The sequence below is a fragment of the Gorilla gorilla genome, chromosome 19, assembly GCF_029281585.2.
Source record: "Gorilla gorilla gorilla isolate KB3781 chromosome 19, NHGRI_mGorGor1-v2.1_pri, whole genome shotgun sequence".
Classification (NCBI taxonomy): Eukaryota; Metazoa; Chordata; class Mammalia; order Primates; family Hominidae; genus Gorilla; species Gorilla gorilla.
Genome location: NC_073243.2, coordinates 38948601 through 38966222, shown reverse-complemented (window position 1 = coordinate 38966222; position 17622 = coordinate 38948601). Strand labels below are relative to the sequence as shown.

General features: G+C 41.7%; 1 long non-coding RNA gene across 1 annotated transcript in view; it reads right to left on the bottom strand.

Moving 5' to 3' along the window:
* The window catches only part of LOC129527964 (uncharacterized), a 127257-nt gene that overhangs the window by 50763 nt on the left and 58872 nt on the right, over positions 1-17622 (bottom strand). The gene's annotated exons all lie outside the window — the stretch shown is intronic.

Sequence of the window (17622 nt, the reverse complement as noted above, 5' to 3'; positions counted from 1 at the left end):
CAGGAGACAGAGGTGGCAGTGAGCCGAGATCACGCCACTGCACTCCAGCCTGGGTGAGAGAGCAACACTCTGTCAAAAAAAAAAAAATTAAAAAGGGCGACTTACACTCACATACTCTGGCTTCAGAGCCCGCAACACAATGCAATACTGCATCTCATATGGAAGGAATCATGTAGAAGATGCTGTGGAACATGGGAGAAACATCCAACCCACACCAGAAAGCCATTTTAGAGGGGATGATGCCTGACCCAGGTCTTGAAGGATGAGTAGAAAATTCATGTAAGGCAGAAGGAACAATAACTGCTAATGCATAGGGCAATAAATAGCATAAACTTAAGGTAATTGCAGTTTAAGTGGCTGCAAATAAGCACAGAAGGGAGGTTGGTGAAAATGAGATTAGAGAGGTAGGCAAATATCTGTCAGCTAACTTATTGCTTGAATTTGATCCCAGTACCTATGAGAAGATTTATAGAAGGACTTTAAGAAGGAGAAATGTGATTTCATTTATATTTAGATTATTCTCACAGTAGTAACATGGAGGATGAATTAAAGCAAGGTGAGTCCAGTGTGCATACTATTGGAATTATCCAGGAAAGTCTTGATGAGGGCCTGAACCAAGCCAATGGCAGTGGAGATGAGGAGAAAGAGATAAATTTGAAAGGAATTTTGGAGGCAGAATCCACAGGAGATATGTGCAATGTGTGCAATAACAGAGAAACTGCCGATTAGTGATTCCCAGAGCTCTGGCCCAAGAGACTGGATGGATCCAAGACATTAAGCACAGTTTACTTAGCAGTTCCATGTAAAATATCTAGACGGTATGCAAGGAAGTTGTAAATGGTGCCACATAAGAAGTATTACAAGAGCATTCAAAGTACAGAGAATCTGGCAAAAGTCAAATGACCTTGGGCAGGTGACTAGCACTTGCTTAAAGCTTAGCTAGAAGAGGACAGCTTGAATTTTTAATACTCCAGATCATTTTTTAATCACAGCTCTGTGCTATGCCACACATCATGTGTTAACAGATTTTTCTCACCTCTGACAGCTGATTATTTCAGAAGACATTTGGCAGTATGGGGAATAACTAGCAGACTATGTAAATATATGGGAAGAAAATAGCAACCTATAAATATAAGTCAGGTTGGAAGGTTATTCAGCTGCATCCAAAATAAAGAATCTAGAATATAATTTGGGTTATTTGCAAAAGGAAAGAGTGACCACTGATTGATTCTAGCCTGAGTTTGGAAACAACAGAGATATTCCTAGAAGGAAAGAAAGCATATGTTGCTTTGAAATTTATCTTTAACTGTTTATTATTGAGGATGATGATTCTTCCAAAAAGCCTCTTTTTAAAACTAAAGAGCTTTTGATTGCTCAGCAAATGAGAAAACTATTAGATGGAAAATCATCAAGGATATAGAATATTTGAAAAATATAATTAACCAACAGTACCTAATTGACATATAAAACATTCCACCCAACAAAAACGGAATAGACACTTTTTTCCAGTGCCCATGGAACATTCATTCACCAAGGTAGACCATCTCCTGGGCCATAAAACCTCAACAAATGTTTAAAAATTAAAATCATACAGAGTGTTTTTCTAATCACAACAGAAACAAACCAGGAATCAGTAATAAGATAAAATTTTCTTAAAATACTTAGAAATTAAACAACACACTTTTAAATGACCCACGGGTCAAAGATGGAGTTCAAACAAAAATTTTTAAACACATAAAATTTCAATGCAATTAAAATTACAACATATCAAAATATGTGGGATGCAGTTAAAGCAATGCTGAGAAATTTACAGCACTTACATTTCTAATGCTTACATTAGAAAAGAGGCAAGATCTCAAATTAATAAACTAAGTTCCCACCTCAAGAAATTAGAAAAACAAGATCAAAGCAAACTCAAACCCAGCAGAAAAAAGGAAATAATAAGAGCAGAAATGAATGAAATAAAAAATAGGAAAATGATAGAGAAAGTCAACGAAATAAGAGGGTGGATTTTAAAAAATCAATAAAATTGATAATCCTCTAGCGATACTGGTAAAAAATAAAAAAAGAGAAGACAAAAGTTATCAATAGCAGGAATGAAATAAGATATCACTACAGATCCTGCAGCCAGTAAAAGGATGATAAGGAAATACTACATGTATTAGTCCATTTTCACAGTGCTATAAAGAACTGCCTGAGACTGGGTAATTTATAAAGGAAAGAGGTTTAATTGACTCACAGTTCAACATGGCTAGGGAGGCCTCATGAACTTACAGTTGTGGTGGAAGGTGAAGGGGAAGCAAGGCACCTTCTTCACAAGGCATCAGGAAGGAGAAATGCCAAGAGAAGGGGGAAGAGCCCCTTATAAAAACCATCAGAACTCATGAGAACTCACTCACTATCACAATAACATCATGGAGGAAACCATCCCCATGATTCAATTACTTCTACCTGGTCTCTCCCTTGACACATGGGGGTTATGAGGATTATGGGGATTACAATTCAAGATGAGGTTTGGGTGGGGACACAAAGCCTAACCATATCACTACATAACAACCTCATGTTCATGTAGTCAACAACTTTGAAGAAACAGACCAATCAATTCCTTAAAAATAACAAACTACCAATACTCTGCCTAGATTACACTGATAACCAAATTACCCCTATAGCCATTAAATCAAATTTATAATTTAAAACCTTCTGAATAAGAAATCTTGGACTCCCAATTTCTGGTCCAACATATAAGAAACTTTGACGTGGTCACTCTGCCCTAATCACAAGTAAAAAGCTGAATAACCTGAAAAATCAACAGCTCCTCTTAGGTCCATAAGAGAAGTGAGCTTGTAGGGCAAACTGCTGCCCCCCAAATTGGGAAGCAGGTAAATACAGAGAATCATAATTTACCAAAGCAGGAGCTCGTGAGCAGAAACCTATGTGGAACTGGTGACAGGGTGGGAGAATCTGAACTGTAATTGACAAATTGCTGGAGGCTCAGTGTGGACAAGTCTGGAAGATAAAAACTCCAGGGATACCAAGTCAAGGGGGATGGGGAAGATGGCACATTTTTGTGAGAGTTAATATCAGAGAAACATCCCTTAATGATTCCAGTAAAAGGAAAGAAAATGAGTAATTGTGAATGCTCCAGAGCATTCTGTTCTTCTTAACAAAGCCTGCCCTCAGAAGAAACAAATCACAGCCTAACCCGCTGGGGTTTTATCACAGCCTAGCTGACCTGGGGGAAAGGAAATATCCAACCAACTGGTTCAAGCCTTCTTAGTAACACAAGAAAAATACCCAACTCAAGCCTCCTCTAGCCATCCTGTCCCACCTAAAGGGGAAAAACTGAGAACCACTCCCTAAGTTTACAGTCCAGAGGCATGGGCTCACTAAAAGACTGAGACCTAACCACAGGGCTATGGAAGGCTTCCCCTCACCCCACATCTTACTACCACATTACTAAAGGCTTATTTACAAAGTTCTCTTTACCCAGTACATCATGTCAGGCTATCAAAAACAAATTACATAGAAAGAAAAAAATGATTGCTATTTACAGATGGCTGATAAAGACTACAAATCTGTGACTAGCATCTTTTTATCTTTTTTTTTTTTTCTTTTTTGAGACAGGGTCTCACTCCATCTCACTGTGTCGCCCAGACTGGAGTGCCGTGCCACAGTCTCGGCTCACTGCAACCTCCGCCTCCCAGGCTCAAGCAATTCTCTTGTCTCAGCCTCCAGAGTAGCTGGGATTACAGGAGCACGCACTACTACTCAGCTAATTTTTGTATTTTTAATAGAGACAGGGTTTCACCATGTTGGCCTGCCTGATCTTGAACTCCTGACCTCAAATGATACATCTGCCTCGGCCTCCCAATGTGCTGGGATTACAGGCGTGAGCCATGGTGGCCAGCTTCAGCCTCACTTTTAATGATGAAAGACTGAACACTGAATATTTTCCTCAGAAGATTGAGAACCAGATAAGACTGTTCACTTTTATTATTTCCTCTAAACATTGTTCTGGTGATGCCAGGAAAATTATGCAAGAAAAAAAAAAAGACCTTCAGTTTGAAAAGTGAAAAATAAATTATCTTTATTTCAGATGACATCAAAAAAGAAAAAACTACAAGGTATACTAAAAGGTGAAAAACATAATGTGAAAAAACAGAGTTAAGTGTCAGAACCAGACCCAGATATAGCAGGGATGTTGGAATTACCAAATTGGGAATTAAAACAACTATGATTAAGATGATAAGGGCTTTAATGTGTAAAGTAAACACTATGCATACAGATGGGCAATGTAAGCAGAGAGGTGAAATTCTAAGAAGAAACCCAAAAGAAATGCTAGAGATCGAAAACACAGAACTACAGAATAATGAGCTTATTGGCACATTGGACGTGGCTGAGGAAGGAATCTCTGAACTTGAGGATATCTCAACAGAAACTGCTAAGACTGAAAAACAAAGAGAAAAAAAGACTGAAACCCCCCCAGAATATTCAAGAACTGTGGGACAACTATATAAAAGGTATAACACACACACAATGACAATACAAGAAAGAGACAAAAGGAAGGGAAGAAAAATATCTGAAACAATAATAACTGGGAACCTTAACCAAATTAATGTCAGATGCCAAACCACAGATCTAGGAAGCTCAGAGAACACCAAGCAGGATAAATGTCAAAAAACTATGCCTCAGCATATTCAAACTACAGAACAACTAAAGACAAACCAAAAATCAGGGAAAAAAGCCAGAGGGAAAAAAAACACCAAACTTACAGAGAAGCAAAGATAAGAATTACATCCAGCTTCTCAGAAACCATGCAAGCTGGAAAAGAATGGAGTGAAACATTCAAAGTGTTGAGATAAAAAGAAAAAAAGCCAACCTAAAATTCTGCAAAATTATATTTCAAAACTGAAGGAGAAATAGACTTTCTCAGACAAATAAAAATGGATGGAATGGATTGCCAATAGATTTGCCTTGCAAGAAATGTTGTAAGTTCTTTAGAGAGAAGGGAAAATATGTAAGTCAGAAACTCATATCTACATAAAGGAAGAACAAGAAAGAATGAATAAGTGAAGGTAAAATTAAAAGTTTTATTTGTTCTTATTTTAATTAATCCCACAGAGAAGAGTTTGTTCAAAAAATAATAACAACAATGTACAATAGTTCCCATTTATCTGCAGTTCCGGTTTCTTTGGTTTCATTTACCTATGGTCAACCAAGGTCGAAAATATTACATGGAGGCTAGGCGCGGTGGCTCACACCTGTAATCCCAGCGTTTTGGGAGACCAAGACAGGTGGATTGCTTGAGGCCAGGAGTTTGAGGCCAGTCTGGCCAACATGGCAAAACCTATCTCTACTAAAAACGCAAAAATTAGCTGGGCCTGGTGGCGCATGCCTGTAATCCCAGCTAAACTCGGGAGGCTGAGGCAGGAAAATCACTTGAACCCGGGAGGCGGAGGTTGCAGTGAGCCGAGATGGCGCCACCGCACTCCAGCCTGGGCAACAGAGTGAGAGACACTGTCTCAAAAAATAATTACAGGGCCGGGCGCGGTGGCTCACGCCTGTAATCCCAGCACTTTGGGAGGCCGAGGCGGGCGGATCACGAGGTCAGGAGATCGAGACCATCCTGGCTAACATGGTGAAACCCCGTCTCTACTAAAAATACAAAAAATTAGCCGGGCGTGGTGGCGGGTGCCTGTAGTCCCAGCTACTCGGGAGGCTGAGGCAGGAGAATGGCGTGAACCTGGGAGGCGGAGCTTGCAGTGAGCTGAGATTGCGCCACTGCACTCCAGCCTGGGCGACAGAGCCAGACTCCGTCTCAAAAAAAAAAAAAATAAAATAATAATAATAATAATTACAATACAATACAATACAATACAATACCAGTACTAAATGGAAAATTCTAGAAATAAACAATTCGTAAGTTTTGAATTGTCCGCCGTTCTGAGCAATGTGATGAACTCTCATGCCATCCTGCCTGGGGCGTGAATCATCCCTTCATCCAGAGTATTTATGCTGTATACTAGCGGTCCCCAACTTTTTTGGCACCAGAGACCGGTTCTGTGGAAGACAATTTTTCCACGGACGGCAGGGTGGTGAGGGGATGCTTTCTGGATGGAACTGTTCCACCTCAGAGCATTAGGCATTAGATTCTCATAAGGAACACTCAATCTAGATCCCTCGTATACCGGTTCACAATAGGGTTAGCGCTCCTATGAGAATCTAATGCCGCTGCTGATCTGACAGGAGGTGGAGCTCAGGCGGTAATGCTTGCCGGGTGCTCACCTCCTGCTCTGCGGCCCGTTCCTAACAAGCTACAAACAGGTCCAGGTCCGCGACCGACGGGGGTGGGGGACCTCTGCTGTGTACCCTAACCACAGGTCAGTCACTTAGCAGCCATTTTGGTAATCAGATCAGCTGCCTCAGTATCGCAGTCCTTGTGCTTGGCCCCAAAGCACAAGAGTAGTGATGGTGGCAGTTTGAATAGGCCAAAGGGAAGCCTTAAAGTGCTCCCTTTAAATGAAAAGGTGAGTTTTTTACTTAATAGGGAAAGGGGAAAAAACCAAATGCTGAGGTTGCTAAATTCTACAATAAGAATGAATTTCAATCCGTGAACTGTGCAGAAAGAAAAACTAATGCATGCTAGTTTTGCTGTCAGACCTCAGACTGCAAAAGTTACAGTCACAGTGCATGATAAGTGCTTTGTTAAGATGAAAAAGGCATTAAATTTGTGGGTGGAAGACGTGAACAGAAGTGTGTTCCACTTGATGCCAATCAGTGTCAGTACTATCTTTGATTTCAGGCATCAACTAGGAGTCTTGGAAGGTATCCACTGAAGATAAGGGGGGACTACTTCATTTGATTATGTATCCTTCTGTGTTAGTGAAATGAATGCAAGCAGTGATACACAGAGGATGGCAGGGAGGAATTGTGATTATTTTTTAATTATAAGGTACTTGCACTAATTGTGAAGCAGTATAGTGTTATCTGAATGTGGATTAGTTGTGAATATATATTGCAAACTCTAGGGCAGCCACTGAAAAAAAGGTAAAAAAAAAAATATATAACTGATATGTGAAGAAAGGAGAAAAAAGGAATCATAAAATATTCAATCAAAACCACAAAAGATAGAAAAAGAGTGGAAGACAAAAAGGGAATAAGAAAAAGGGGGAACAAATAGCAGTAATAAATATGCTAGATATTAATCCAAATATATTACTAATCACTTTAAATGTCAGTGGTGTAAGTGTACCAATTAAAAGACAGATGATCCAAATTGATCAAAAAACCACCCAACTCTACATTGTCTGCAAGAAACCCACTTTAAATATAAAGACACACATAGATTAAAAGTTAATGAATAAAGAAAGATATACTATGCTAACACTAACCAAAACAAAGCAGGACTAGCTATATTAATGTTAGAGCAAACTTCAGAGCAAGGAAAGTTCTCAGGGATAGAGAGGAGCATTATTACATAATGATAAAGGGCCTAATTTTCCAAGAACACATAACAACCTGTCACCTGACAAGCACACATCAAAATAAAGTAGGCAAAAACTAATAGAACTGCAAAGAGAAAGAGATGAATCCACTACTGTAGTTACAGGCTTCAATATCCCTCTGTCAGAAATGGACAGATCCATTAGGCAGAAAATCAATAAGGACATAGTTGAACTCAGTGACCCATCAATCAACTGGATATAATTGACAAAAACCTGCACACGGATGTTTATAGTAGCTTTATTCACAGTTACCAAAACTTGGAAAAAAAAACAAGATGTCCTTCAGTAGATGAATAGATAAAGTGTGGTATATCCAAACAATAGAATATTATTCAGCACTAAAAAGAAATGACTGTCAAGCCATAAAAAGACATAGAGGAAACCTAAATGCTTACTACTAAGTGAAAGAAGCCAACCTGGAAAAGCTACATGCTGTGCGTAGCTATGTGCTGTGCTGTGTGTCACATACTACAGTATATGACATTCTGGAAAAAGCGAAACTACAGAGACAGTGAAAAGATGAGTGGTTGCCGGGGAGAGAGGAATGAATAGGCTGAGGATTCGCAGGGCAGTGAAATAACTCTGTGCAGTACTATAATGGTGCATACATGTCATTATACATTTGTGTAAATCCATGGAAGGTATAACACCAAGAGTAAAGCCTAATGTAAACCACAGACTTTGGGTGATAATAATGTGTTAATGTGGGTTCATCAGTTGTAACAAATGCACCACTCTGGTGAAGGAAGTAGATAATGGGGAAGGGTACCCATGTGTGGGGACAAGAGAGCATGTGGAAAATCTCTGTACCTTCTGCTCAATTTTGCTGTGAACCTAAAACTGCTCTAAAAAATAAAGTCCATTAAAAGAAAGGAAGGAAGGAAGAGAAAGACGAAGGAAGGGAGGAGGGAGGGAAGGAAAGAGGGAAGGAGAAGCCAATCAATTGTCAGATGGTTTCACTGTAGAATTCTACTAAAAATTTAACACCAATTTTACACAATCTCTTCCAGAAAACAGAAAACTATAGACTAGTATCTTTCATGAACTCAGCCACAAAATCCTCTAAGATATTAGGAAATCAAACCCCACAATGTGTAAAAAGAATTATACACCATGACCAAGAAGGATTTAGTCCAGCTATGCAAGAGCTTTTGATATGCAAGAAGTAGAGTTTTTGTTTTTGTTTTTTTGAAACAGGATCTCACCCTGTCACCAGGCTGGAGTGCAGTGGTGTGATCATGGCTCACTGAAGCACCGTGTCTGATTAATTTTTAATTTTTTTAGAGATGGGGGGTCTTGCTATGTTGTCAAGGTGGTCTCAAATTCCTGGGCTCAAGTGATCCTCCCTCCTCAGTCTCTCAGAGTGCTGGTATTACAGGCATGAGCCACCCTGCTAGCCTAAGAAGTAGAGATTTTGATAAGGCATTAGAGAAGCCTCACTCTTTGTTCTAGGAAAGCCTACCAGAAAGGGTCTTTGGGTATGCAAGTCACAGGCCATAATGAAAAAAGAAATAGTTAAGAGAGTACCTCTCAAGGAAAAAAGAATGCTCAAGCTGAGATGAGAAAATGTTATCTATGTTATAGGACGAGCTGATTTTCTGCAAACATCATTTCCTTTGGAGGCATGTTTCCTTTCGGATTGTGGTTTTAGACTAACTGTGCCTAAACGCTACTATTGGTCCTTGCGCATTTTTGGTGGATAGTTAATCAAAGATATAAAGGACCTGTTTTCATGGAACACCTTGCGATGGTCTGGGCATAGGTGGTGCAGCTTCAGGGCCCTGGCAATGACGTAGGACCCAAAAGTTAGAGAAAGGGCTGATTTCCCTGTGAGAAATCAGCTGCACTGGGTCCAGCATCCCTTTGGCTCCTAGGGGATTTGTAGCTTCAGGGAAAAAAGTATATTCCAGAAAAAAAAAAAAGGAGGCTGCAGACATGGACTCAGGGAAGCTGGAACATGAGAGAGAACACAGCAGTCCCATGTGATGATTGCTCCTAACAGGCTGGACTGTGGGCATGCATGAAGCCAGCGGCCCTTTGGAGAATCACAGAACTTTCTGTGGGAATTTTGCCAGAAGTGTGAGCTACAGGAACTTTGAATTACTAAAGTTAAAACTGCAAAAACTTAAGATTTTACCCCATCCCCGTGAGTCCTTCCAATGGGCATCTCGTTTTTTTCCCTTCTCACTACCACTGGTGGTCTCTCCAGCAGAGGAGGAAGAAAAATCACTTACCATTAAATTAATCTCTGCAGAGATGCATGCTGATCTCCCATCAGGCCAGCCTTTGAGAATGTTATTATCAAACAAAATACCTCTCATCCCTGTCTGATAAGATTTGCATTTGGATTACTCCACAGTTAAAAGGCTTTCAAGAAAAATAACAGATATAATTTAATGTGGTAGCCAGCCTCCAGATGGCTCCCTAATGACTCTTGCCTCCTGGTGCTCATTACCTTCCTTGTATAGTTCCCTCCTACAGTGTATCAGGGTTGGTCTGTGCAACCAACAGAATCCAATGGAAGTGACAATGTGCGACTATCAAGGCTATGTCATTAAAAACATTCTACCCCCTCCTTGTTTTCTCTTTGATCATTCATGCTGGGGAAACCAGCTACCATGTCATGAGAATACCAAAACAGCCCCATGGAGATATCCAAATGGTGAGGAACTGAGGCCTCCTCCAACTGCCAGCATCAACTTGCTAACCCTATGAGTGAGCCCGTTTGGAAATGGATCTTCCAGCCCCAGTAAAGCCTTTTGAAGACTACAGCCCTGATCAACATCATAACTGCCAAGTGATGGATTAGCAAATCTCATGGCAGACCCTGAGCCAGAACTACGCAGCTAAGCTATTCCTGAGTTAATGACGCTCAGAAACTTTGTGAAAAATAAATTACTGTTCTTGTTGCAAGTTTTAGGATGATTTGTTAAGCAGCAATATTTAACCTATATACCTAATTTATATCTACATGAATAAGACAACAAAGTAATCCTCCCAAATGAAGAAAAAGACTTCCCCCACAACACATTTTATCTTCTACCTTTAGTCAACTAAAGCAAATTTCTGGCACTTTTCAAATTGAGTCACATTTTTGTCTCCACTTAGAGACAACTGTGTTCAAAAATATAAAGTCTGGGTCCAAAACACCCACCATAGTATCATATAGGCAGCTAGCTAGACTGCAAGGACTGCTAAATTAATGTAACAAAGCAGAACAAAAATTAGTCTAAATAGTATCTATGGGTAAACAACATCATTATACTCAATTATCTGACTCAGAAGAATAGCCAAAAAATCTGACAGTAATTTGATTTTAAAAGAGAACTATGATAAAATGCTATTATTAAAGAAAAACTAAGTGGTATATTTTCTAAAGCAAAATATCCACAGAAACAAACACATTCAGAATATTTTATTGAAACTCCAAGGAAAATGCTGGCCTTCACATAAGGTGAAGAGCTTAATAAATCTCAGAGGACTAACTGCAATGTTAGAGGCAAATTAGGATGTGATAAGTAGTGCAGAAAGAAATCACCAGAACCCGAGATAACTACCCAAGTTTTGGAGGATCTCAAAGATGAGATCATGTGTTGTCATCATGTGTGGTTTTGTATTGTAGTGTACGCTTCATGTGTCTGTCTCTTAACCTAAATTGTAGCTTTTAGAAAGTACGGACGCAGTACCTAGCTGAATTTACTGCTCATAGTAAGTGCTCTAGTCTGAGTTCTCTAGAAAAAAAAAAAATGAGTGTGAGGCAAGGCTTATGGACAAGCGTAATCCCAGGGCAGCAAGAGAAAAGGAAAAGATAATTGAAGCAGCAGAATATGGGAAGCAAATGTAAGGTAACGCATTGATCACACTGGCTACTATTCCAAAACAAGCATTGCTTGACTCCCACTTGGCCATGCAGGACTTGTCTGGGCAGGCTATATGGAAAAATCATAACTCAGAACAGTCCACTACAGGGAGAAGTAGGGAGGGAATTTTTCTGCTAGCTCCATCCTGATTCCTATTTCCCCCTAATCAAAATTTGCTCTATGAGGAGTGGATTCCTCTGAACACCCAGGCGGTGGCCACTTCGGCAGCCACTAGCAGCTAGTCTTCTATGTAGGACTTCATAGTAATCTAGTAATGGTAAGATAGGCCAGAGATTCTGAGTGTTAGCCTCAGGTAAGAGAAATGCGTGGGCCCACGTAGAGCTCTTCACCACAGTAGCTATGGCAAAGCCATAAAAACACAAGGCTCTAGAAGTCAAGTAAGACTGAAAGACTGCATTTGATATAGCCATTGTTGGTAGATATCTGTGGCTAGACCCTTCTTGTAGTCTGAACGACAAACAGGAAAATAACAGTTACCCAGTATAGCTTCAAATTTCAGTTCTATCCAACTTAATACGTAAATCTAGCTTATCTAGTCAGCTTCAGCCAGCTTTTACCCCATACCAGCAGGGCATCATTGTCTTCGAGATACAGCTGAGAGACAAAAAAATGTATTGTCAGTCTTCTATCAAAATTGATCTTTCTAGGAACAACCATCAGGTTTTGGTCAAATTGCTCTTCTCAAATCTTCCCAATGTTTCAGGCTGGTTTCAGAATCCAAAAAATCCAGCCATATCCTGAGTAGCAGCCCAAGTTGATTCATTTTATGCAGATTTTTAGTACATGAATTGGAAATACTAGTAAAGGTATATTTTGTGCATAAAATTTGAAATAATTCAAATTCCCTATTTTTTAAAAGAAATTGCGTAAGTTTGAAGCTTGTAAATGGTATTTATATTATTGCCATTTATTGGATCTACTTTAAATGGTAAACAAGCAAACCTACTGTCATTTTTCAGAATGAGTCATGAATTATGTGAGATACTTTAAAACATATACTCACAATGCATCTTCCTGGAATTTTGCTAGTGTTAATATCATTTTACAGATGAAGAAAATGAGTCATATGGTTGAATTTTGGGTCTCAAAGCCAAAGTGTTCAAACTCCAAGTCTTTTCCATTATATTACATCCATGGTTTCATTCCTATCAACTTGGTGTTATGATCACATGTAATAAGCAAACTTGATCTTCACACATCACATTAATAAAAACATTGGCTGAGCCTGCAATATTCTACCCAATTTGTTCCTTTAAGTTGATTTTAAGCTAGTAATAGATATTCTTTTTATAGTATGGGTCAATTACACATCCATTTATCTACTCTAAATGTCAGCAAGACATTTATCTCCAAGTTCACCATTTATCTCCAAGAAAGTAATAATGGCAATAACCATAAGAATACTAATATTTTTCATTTTTTGAGTACCTGGTACTGCCTTGGAGTCTTCACATATATTATTTCATTTAATTCTCTTAACAGCCATGTAAGGCTGTATTATCATCATTTTCATTTTATAGATAGGAAAGCTGAGGCTCAGAGACATTAAATAATTTGGCCCAAATCACATAGCTAGCAAGACTATACTTAGTTCTGGACTCAGATTTTTTACCATTGACCCAAAGTACGTTGTGTTTGCATAGTACATTATATTTGCAAAGTACGTTAGAACTAAAAACAAAAATGTTTGTACATGTGCATTAACTTATTTAATATTTATCACAACTCATTTTATCATTATCACAGCTCATTTTACAGATAAGGGAACAGAGGGTCAAGGAGTTTAGATGTCTTTTCCAAGTCAAAAGATATATTTTCTTATAGCTAATGAATGTCAGAGATGGGAGTCAAAGCTCTAGACTCCTTGGTCAGGGTTCTTTGTATGCACTGTTTCTCATTAGAGACTATCAAATGCTTGGTTGAAATCAAGACTATCTGTATTCAACTCATTATTTGCTAATCTATCATCCTAGAAACACCATCTAAAAATTAGTATCCACAAATCCTATTAAATAAAATATCACTTACAACAGTTATGTTCACAAGTTCCTGCCCTCTGAATTAATGAGCAACTTCTATCTTCATGGTTGTAACTGTAGATTTATGCTGCGGCCCCAGGCAAATTTCAGAGAAAAGAGCGATATCTGAGAAAATGATAAGATCCTTACAGTAATACTGAAAACAGGAGTATGGCAATAAGGGTCCTCAAAATAGCTGACATCTTAAAGGGAAACTAACAAGAGTGTTAGAGAAGGGAAGATAGGACCAGGAGGCTAGAGATGAACAAAAACAAAACACCACATAATGAAGGCACCTTGACACACTGATAGAAATACAAAGAAAGTTCTCTTGAAAAGTTTCTGATACTTTATTAAAATAATGGTTTATTTAGTAGGATTGGGTTTGGCCATATATAACAGAAAGACCCAAAGTAACAGTGGAAATAAGATGAAAGTTTATACCTCTTTCACATAACGGAAGGCCAGAAATTGGTAGTTCAATGCTAGTGTTAAGGCTTCATGGTGTTAGAAGCCCAGGATCTTTCTACATTATTGTTTGCCATTTATGGCTTCTATTCCTGATGTCACCTCATGTTCCAGAATAGCTGCTGGAGCTCCAGGCATTAGGTATACATTCCAGGCAATGGGAAAAAAGAAGGGGGAAAGAAGGGTCTACTCTCTCCTTTTAAAAGAGATTTTCCCAAAATAACTCACAACACTTGCATTTTTATCTTTTTGAGCAGATAATCCACCCACACCTAGTTGCAAGGAAGGCTTAAGTCCATTATTTGGGTGTACCGCCACCATATAAATGCAAGATTCTGTTCGTAAGGAGGAGAGAGAATGGATATTTGAATGTACAACCACCAGGCTCTGCCACAAATGGGCAAAGGGTAAATGTAACAATAATGAGATATAATAATTTACTTGAGATACCTCCTCAAAGACATCCACATCAGGATATTCCAATACCATAAGTAGGTATCATAATACATTTTAGATTTATAAAATCTTTAATGTAAAATCAATTTAGGAACTTTTTTTTTTTTTAATTTTGTATTTTTAGTAGAGACAGAGCTTCTCCATGTTGGTCAGGCTGGTCTCGAACTCCCAACCTCAGGTGATCCGCCTGACTTGGCCTCCCAAAGTGCTGGGATTACAGGTGTGAGCCACCGTGCTGGGCCCACCTACATATATTTTTAAATTAGAGTCAATTTTCTATGGTAGTTTTAGGCTCACAGCAAAATTGAGCAGAAAGTACAGAAAGTTCCCATGCACCCCCTGCCTTTGCAAATGCACAGCCTCCACCACTATCAACATCCAGCACCAGAATGGTACATTTGTTACAATCAATGAACCTACATTGACACGTCATCACCACCCCAAGTCCATATTTACATTAGAGTTCACAATTGGTTTTGCACATTTTATGAGTTTTGACAAATGTATAATGGCATGTATACTCTTTTTTTTTTTTTTTGAGACAGAGTCTCTCTCTGTCGCCCAGCCTGGAGTGCAGTGGCACGATCTCGGCTCACTGTAGCCTGTGCCTCCCAGGTTCCAGCAATTCTCCTACCTCAGCCTCCTGGGTAGATGGGTTTACAGGCAAGTGCCACCACACCTGGCTAATTTTTGTATTATTATTATTTTTTAATAGAGACGGGGTTTCACCATGTTGGTCATGCTGGTCTTGAACTCCTGACCTCAGGTGATCTGCCTGCCTCTGCCTCCCACAGTGTTGGGATTACAGGCGTGAGCCACTGGGCCCAGCCATATCCACTTGTATACTATCATACAGAGTAGCCCTTATTGATATTTTTAAACCTAAGTTTATCATATCACATATTTACATTTTTATACTCGCTTTCTTTAGGTTCATATTTAGGTGGTATTTATTTTTAACTATCCCTCTTATAATCTTACCCAATCATAGCTTTTTTTTTTTTTTTTTTTTTTTGAGATGGCGTCTTGCTCTGTCTCCCAGGCTGGAGTGCAGCGGCATGATCTCAGCTCACTGCAAGCTCCGCCTCCTGGGTTCAAGTGATTCTCCCACCTCAGCCTCCCAAGTAGCTGGGATTACAGGCACACACCACCATGCCCAGGCTAATTTTTGTATTTTTAGTGGAGATGGGGTTTCAGTATGTTGGCCATGCTTGTCTCCAACTCCTGACCTCAAGTGATCCATCTGCCTTGGCCTCCCAAAATGTTGGGATTACAGGAGTGCACCACCATGCCCAGCCAGCCCCACCATAGCATTCTTGTATTTAGTGGTAAGTTTAACCCTTCTATATTTATTGGAATTACTCTTAAGACTTTTTTCTGCTATATTTTATATCTCCTATTTACTGTACATTGTTTTTGTTCTTTTCTTTCTTTTTTCTTTATTTTATTTTATTTTATTTTATTTATTTTTTTATTGATCATTCTTGGGTGTTTCTCGCAGAGGGGGATTCGGCAGGGTCATAGGACAGTAGTGGAGGGAAGGTCAGCAGACAAACAAGTGAACAAAGGTCTCTGGTTTTCCTAGGCAGAGTGTTTGTGTCCCTGGGTACTTGAGATTAGGGAGTGGTGATGACTCTTAACGAGCATGCTGCCTTCAAGCATCTGTTTAACAAAGCACATCTTGCACCGCCCTTAATCCATTTAACCCTGAGCGGACACAGCACATGTTTCAGAGAGCACAGGGTTGGGGGTAAGGTCATAGATCAACAGGATCCCAAGGCAGAAGAATTTCTCTTAGTACAGAACAAAATGAAAAGTCTCCCATGTCTACTTCTTTCTACACAGACACAGCAACCTTCCGATTTCTCAATCTTTTCCCCACCTTGCCCCCTTTTCTATTCCACAAAACCGCCATTGTCATCATGGCCCGTTCTCAATGAGCTGTTGGGTACACCTCCCAGACGGGGCGGTGGCCGGGCAGAGGGGCTCCTCACTTCCCAGTGGGGGCGGCCGGGCAGAGGCGCCCCTCACCTCCCGGACGGGGCGGCTGGCCAGGCGGGGGGCTGACCCCCCACCTCCCTCCCGGACGGGGCAGCTTACCGGGCGGGGGGGCTGACCCCCCCCAACCTCCCTCCCGGACGGGGTGGCTGGCCGGGCGGGGGGCTGACCCCCCCCCCACCTCCCTCCCAGACGGGGCGGCTGGCCGGGCGGGGGGCTGACCCCCCACCTCCCTCCCGGACGGGGCGGCTCGCCGGGCGGGGGGCTGACCCCCCTACCTCCCTCCGGGATGGGGCGGCTGGCCTGGCGGGGGCTGACCCCCCCCACCTCCCTCCTGGACGGGGCTGCTGGCCGGGCAGAGGGGCTCCTCACTTCCCAGTAGGGGCGGCCGGGCAGAGGCGCCCCTCACCTCCCGGATGGGGCGGCTGGCCGGGCGGGGGGCTGACCCCCCCCACCTCCCTCCCGGATGGGGCGGCTGGCCGGGCGGGGGCTGACCCCCACCTCCCTCCCAGACGGGGTGGCTGCTGGGCGGAGACGCTCCTCACCTCCCAGACGGGGCAGCGGGGCAGAGGCGCTCCCCACATCTCAGACGATGGGCGGCCGAGCAGAGTCGCTCCTCACTTCCCAGGTGGGATGGCGGCCGGGCAGAGACGCTCCTCACTTTCCAGACTGGGCAGCCAGGCAGAGGGGCTCCTCACATCCCAGACGATGGGAGGCCAGGCAGAGACGCTCCTCACCTCCCAGACGGGGTGGCGGCCGGGCAGAGGCTGCAATCTCCGCACTTTGGGGGCCAAGGCAGGCGGCTGGGAGGTGCAGGTTGTAGCCAGCCGAGATCAGGCCACTGCACTCCAGCCTGGGCGCCATTGAGCACTGAGTTAACGAGACTCCGTCTGCAATCCCGGCACCTCGGGAGGCCGAGGCTGGCAGATCACTCGCGGTTAGGAGCTGGAGACCAGCCCGGCCAACACAGCGAAACCCCGTCTCCACCAAAAAGTTCGAAAACCAGTCAGGCGTGGTGGCGCACGCCTGCAATCGCAGGCACTCAGCAGGCTGAGGCAGGAGAATCAGGCAGGGAGGTTGCAGTGAGCCGCGATGGCAGCAGCACAGTCCAGCTTTGGCTCGGCATGAGAGGGAGACCGTGGAAAGGGGAGAGGGAGAGGGAGCCCGTGGAAAGGGCAGAGGGAGAGGGAGCCTGTGGAAAGGGCAGAGGGAGAGGGAGAGGGAGAGGGCAGGAACTTTTGTAGTAAGAATAATGGGAATAGATTGGCTGTGAAGCAAAAAATGAGAAAGCTAAGT